Below are 6,195 nucleotides of genomic sequence, written 5' to 3'. Positions count from 1 at the left end.
CTTGCCTGTCTCCCCGTGAAAATGCAGTGAGGTCAGCGTGGGCAGCTAGGCAGTGGGAAAGTCACCCACAGAATTTTAGGTCACTCCCACCCTGAACCCATGGGTGGGCTATAAAACTCTGCCAAAAGAGTAGATGATGGTACAAGTGGCACAGAAACATTTCTCACACTGTCTCTGTATAAATATAATAGCTTAGACAGTGTTGGTGTGACATGCTGATAATTCTCACACTGCCTCTATTTCAATTGGTTAGCTAACAAATATCTGTGAGACATGCTAATAAATCTCACACTGCTTCTTTGTAAAGAGGTTGGCTGACAGAGATTAGGGTGATTTATGAGATAGATGTTGGTTCTCAAATTGCATAAATCCCCTTTTTTTAACTGGACAGAATGAAAAGTGCATTGAGTAGTTCTTTTTTGCTCTATGCAGCCCTAATCTAAGTTTGAAACAGTTATTTCCAAATAATGGTCACGATTTCGAGGTAACCTTATGAGGTAACCTTACCAGAAAATGATTCTTTCTTGAGAAGCCTAGAAAGAGTAGTTGTGGAGAGGATGTTTTCACTAGTGGAAGAGACTAGAGTTCAAGGGTACAACCTCAGAGTGAAGGGGCGCTCCTTTAAAACTGATAGGAATTTCTTCAGCCAGAGGGTGGTGAATCTGTGGAATTCACTGCCGCAGAGGGCTGTGGAGGCTGGTCATTGAGTGTCCTTAAGACAGAGATAGATAGGTGCTTGATCAATAAGGGGATCAAGGGTTACGGGCAGCACAGTAGCACAGTGGTTAGCACTGCTGCTTCACAGCTCCAGGGACCTGGGTTCGATTCCCGGCTTGGGTCACTGTCTGTGTGGAGTTTGCACATTCTCCTCGTGTCTGCGTGGGTTTCCTCCGGGTGCTCCGGTTTCCTCCCACAGTCCAAAGATGTGCGGGTTAGGTTGATTGGCCATGCTAAAATTGCCCCTTAGTGTCCTGAGATGCGTAGGTTCGAGAGATTAGTGGGTAAAATATGTAGGGATATGGGGGTAGGGCCTGGGTGGGATTGTGGCCGGTGCAGACTCGATGGGCTGAATGGCCTCTTTCTGTACTGTAGGGTTTCTATAATTCTTCTATAAAAGCAGGCGAATGGGGATGAAAATCGTATCAGCCATGATTGAAGGGCGGAGCAGACTCGATGGGCCAAATGATCTAATTCTGCTCCTATATCCTATGGTCTTATTTTTCTGATCAAGTTGGAAGCCCACCACCATCTCTCCTGTTCTCCTTCCTCAACTCAACTTTGAAACCTCCTCCCTCATGTTATGCTTTTACCATTACTCATGCAGTTAATGGATCTGTGTTGCCTCAGCAAGAATTTTGCTGACAAAATCCAAGTAAGCCAATGGCAACTTTGTTCCTGCAGCACTTTACAAATTCTTATATGAGAAATCAGAGCCCTAAACTGTTTAATATCAGAAAAAGTCATTGATTTTTTTCACAGGGTTGTTATCACTTATTTCATGGCTGATAACAGTCTGTTTCAATGAAACACACTCATTATATGGTCAGGATTGTACACAAGCTGTGCAAATAGCTCCATTCCTCTTCTGGGATTAAAATGAGCAGCTAGTATCTTTTCTTCTCTGTTTTGGCTGATGCAGACATGGTGGGCTGAATGGCCACTTTCTGCTGCGCAACCTTTCTACGGATGTCCGACACCTTTAACTATTTATATTTGGGGAAATGATGTAAGTCAGGGATTAGAGATGGGGAATGAAAATTCACTTTTCCTGTTCAACAAGCAAGGGAGCCTTTTTTTAACAATATACAATCAGTATTAATTATACCTGTGGTATCTCCCTGGCTTTAGAGTTTATTTTGTGAACTGTGGTACCATACCTTAAGAAGATCACTAGCTGTGATGGTTATTTTAACAAGGGGCTTTGGTTATCAGATTCGCCGCTCCAAGGGGAAGGTCCTGGGAAGGGATGAAAGGCTTGAGACAAGCATCTGAGGAAATGTAACAAGACCTTTTTGAAGTCGACATGGTGGCGCAGTGGTTAGCACTGCTGCCTCACAGTGCTAGGGACCCGGGTTCAATTCCCGGCTTGGATCACTGACTGTTCAGTGTCTCCACGTTCTCCTTGTGTCTGCGTGGTTTCCTCTGGGTGCTCTGATTTCCTCCCACCATCCGAAAGACATGCTGGTTAGGTGTATTGGCCATGCTAAATTCTCCCTCCGTGTACCCAAACAGGTGCTGGAATGTGGCGACTAGCGGAATTTCACAGTAACTTCATTGCATTGTTAATGTAAGCCTACTTGTGACACTAATAAATAAGTTTAAATTTTTCGCATCACACACATCTGGCCAAACTACAGAGGAAGACAAGAGATGTGGAACTTTTATAGATTTGAACCTAGTTAAAGTTCAGGTGGGAAGTCAAGCATTCTCTTACACTCCTCAAGTCAGCTGCATTTGCTCTTGATAATTCATTCTCCAAAAAAAATGATTGCAATCTGAATTATATAACATTGGTGCTAATTGTTTTGAAATTAGAGCTTGGGTATCCCCAAATACTTCCACTGTGTCTTTTGTAAAAGTGTTCTTTTTTACCCTAGTTGCCCAGTATCGCTGTTATTTTGGAAATAAGATCATGTTTCATGAGGACCGACCATTTCCATATGGGTCTTTACATTGGGCATGAGAAAGACGTATCTGGAGTGAACTCAAACTGTCACAAATTGGATTAAAATATTATCAACAGACCCAAAACAGTCTGTTGAATTTTGGAATGTAAGTCCATTACCAGGGTTAGCTGCACACTCTGACTGGATTTTCATTCTTCGGTGGAGGTTGGGTTTCAAGTCAGCGGTGCTGGCAATTTCCCTCCTCTGGCCTATTTCCAGGGAGGTGTCTTCTAGTGGGTGACAGCTACCCAACTATCAATGATGAGTAGCTAATTATTCCAATTGAGGTTAATTGAAAAGAAAGAATGTACAAGATTATGGGATCAGGCAGGAGAATGGAACTAGGTAGAATGCTCTTTCAAGGAGTTAGTGTAGACTTGATGGGCTGAATGGCCTCCTTCTGGACTGTAAAGAATCTATGAATCTGTGAATTGAGGGCACTCTTCACATGCACCTGAATTTTACAGATGGTGACAGACCACTTGATGTAGCTGGAGCCCATAGATGGAACGCTGAAAGCCTTCTGGTGGCAACTGTGTGGAGGGGGTTGGTGGTGAATGGTGCTAAAGGTGCACCATGCAAAGCAATTCAGTGTGGATCTGGTGGGTTGCAAGGGCCTCATCTGTGGCATCCTTTGGAGGAGTTCCCTGTCCATAATGATGGCCTGATAGCTATAACCATAGTGCATTTTGCATTATTCTGTCTCCATCTTGAGACACCCCTCATGGTCTCCCAACTACAATGGCAGTAGCCACCTCTCCTGGCAGGTCTTCCAGCTGCCTCAAACCTCAGGTGATCCATTGGCTGTGGATCACACCTACCATCCTGATTTGGACTGGACTCCTCGAGGCAGTTACTTAACGGCTGTGTCCTCAAATATCTCCAGGATCTCGCTATAGCCACTTCCAGATTCCTGACCCACAATTTAGAGCAGCATTGGGAATGGGATCCTGGAACTAAACGTCAGCCCTCTGAGTCACAAAGCTCCAACTTTAGGGCAAACACTTTAATGCAGTACCAAGGGAGTGCTGCACAGCTGGAAGTACAGTCTTTTGGATGAAACATTAAAATGACACCCCATCACCCTGCTCAGGTGGATACAAAATATCCTATGGTGCTGCTTTGAAGAAGAGATACCCTGGTATCCTGTCCAATATTTATCCCTCAATCAACATTACAAGAATAGATTATCTGGTCATTAATACATTGCTGCTTGTGGGAGCTTGCTGTGTACAAACTGACTGCTGCGTTTCCTACATTCTTGCAGTTGAAAAGTATTTAATTGGTATGAAGCTCGATAAGATGTCCAGTGGCCATGAAAGAAAATATATGAATGCAAGCCTTTCTTTCTTCTCCTTCACCAGAAACAAGCATTAAAATCCAAACAGGCTCAAGGCGCAAAACAGCCTACCCCTGTTCCTATTTATAATGAGTACCTGGGCTCCAAATGGCATCAGATTTGGAGCTAGATTTAATTTGTCTGTCAGCAGAGGAAAATGGACAAAGAATGTGCATGTCAGTTGGAAGTGCTGAGACTGGAGGTTGCAGAGGCACAGTGCCAGCATGAGGAGGCTCAACACAAATGCGCAGAGAAAAAAGAACAGTGCAAGCTCAAGGAGAAAAGAAAATGCCATAAACAAACAAGTAAAAGAGCAGTACGCATCAATATGAAAAGCACACAGTGGCATGCCAATGCTGATTCAAGGATGAAGACAATGATTCTGAATCCCAGAATATGGACGTTTTATGCAAGCACAAGGCGGATGAAAAAGCAAAGCAACACTTGAACTGACAGCGGCAAGATTCTAAGTGGTGAGTCTGATGAGAGATTGACAGTCCAATTGATCCATCCAATAACTCAACGTAAAATAACTTTACTAAATGTAATCTTAAAGAAGTGAGTGACATAAATAGGTTCTTGAAGAGTTTCTGAATGGTGAGCAAACTGCGATTAATGGTTAAATAGGTGGAAAGACCTGGACTAACATGTTGTGCGTGGTAAAGTGTTTACAACCTTTTCACATGTGGATCTGATAACAGTGTGAAATGATTTTGCAAAGCCTGTCATTCTCATTATGTATGATTTGATATGTGAAGCGTACGGGCCGAAAGAACTTCAGAGACGGCACAGTGGTTAGCACGGCTGCCTCACAGCGCCAGGGACCTGAGTTCAATTCCAGCCTTGGGACACTATGTGGAGTTTGTACATTCACCCCGTGTCTGCGTGGGTTTTCCTCCAGGTGCTCCAATTCCCTCCCACACTCCAAAAATGTGCAGGTTAGGTGGATTGGCCATGGTAAATTGCTCCTTAGTGCCAGGGGGATTAGTAGGGTAAATACGTGGTGTTACGGGACCAGGGCCTGGGTGGGATTGTTGTCAATGCAAGCCCGATAGGCTGAATGGCCTCCTTCTGCACTGTAGTGATTATTGAAAAATTATTACTTCCCTGGGCCTCTTCTGACCTTTTCATGCCAGTATCCCATGCACAATATGAGCAGTGCATCAAACATGAACCCTGGCGCTAAGATACCATCAGGATCTGAAGAACAATACCAGACCCCAACATTTGCATCTCGCTGAGTCCTTTATCTGGCTGGAATGAGAAATTCTGGCCCTATCTAAAATGTAGTGTGTTAAAATATTGTGGGTGCAAGTGGAACCTTTGTAAATTTCATTCTAGCCAAGCATAGGGCTGGGGATAGTGGGATGTTTGGGATGTGAGGGATGGAGTGAGGGAGGGGAGAGGTTGCGGGACTGGCTGCTATTAATTGATGCTGAGTTTCAAGCTCGTACATACTCACTATAACAAAAGCTTTCTATTTCAACTACACTATCTCTAACTGCTCCTAAAACTCTTTTTGACAATCTTGTCACTTCCAAATTTTAATATTCTTACACACTTGTCTCCCAAGAACTGTCCTTTATAAACTGTAATTCACTGCCTGTACCCCTATGTTTTTCTGAATCTCATTTGGAAAAGCAACTTGTCCTCATTGATCTTCACTGGTTTCCTTGTCCCACTTTCAAATTCTTGGCCTCACCTGGACTTACGTCTGCAATCACCTTAAACCTTACCTTCCAGTGCACATCTGAACCACTCTCACAGTTCTGCCCTCCACTGCAGCTGCGATGGCCGAGTGGTTAAGGCGTTGGACTTGAAATCCAATGGGGTTTCCCCGCGCAGGTTCGAACCCTGCTCGCAGCGGGTGTGATTTGAAATATTAACTCTATTGCTTCAGGGCAGCCACTGGCTCAAAGAAGGCTCGCAAAGTTTTAGGGCGGCACGGTAGCACAGTGGTTAGCACTGCTGCTTCACAGCTCCAGGGACCTGGGTTCGATTCCCGGCTTGGGTCACTGTCTGTGTGGAGTTTGCACGTTCTCCTCGTGTCTGCGTGGGTTTCCTCTGGGTGCTCCGGTTTCCTCCCACAGTCCAAAGATGTGCGGGTTAGGTTGATTGGCCATGCTAAAATTGCCCTTAGTTCCTGAGATGCGTAGGTTAGAGGGATTAGTGGGTAAATATGTAGGGATA

General features: G+C 44.4%; 1 non-coding gene across 1 annotated transcript; it reads left to right on the top strand.

The window, feature by feature from the left end:
- Window positions 1–5,789: 5,789 nt before the first annotated feature.
- trnas-uga (transfer RNA serine (anticodon UGA)) lies at window positions 5,790–5,871 on the top strand. Its single transcript has one exon. It is a non-coding gene; the product is annotated as a tRNA-Ser (tRNA).
- Window positions 5,872–6,195: the final 324 nt, after the last annotated feature.

The sequence above is a fragment of the Mustelus asterias genome, chromosome 4 (assembly GCF_964213995.1).
Source record: "Mustelus asterias chromosome 4, sMusAst1.hap1.1, whole genome shotgun sequence".
Classification (NCBI taxonomy): domain Eukaryota; kingdom Metazoa; phylum Chordata; class Chondrichthyes; order Carcharhiniformes; family Triakidae; genus Mustelus; species Mustelus asterias.
The sequence above is the reverse complement of the archived record's forward strand: the minus strand, read 5'-3'. Positions and strand labels throughout refer to the sequence as shown.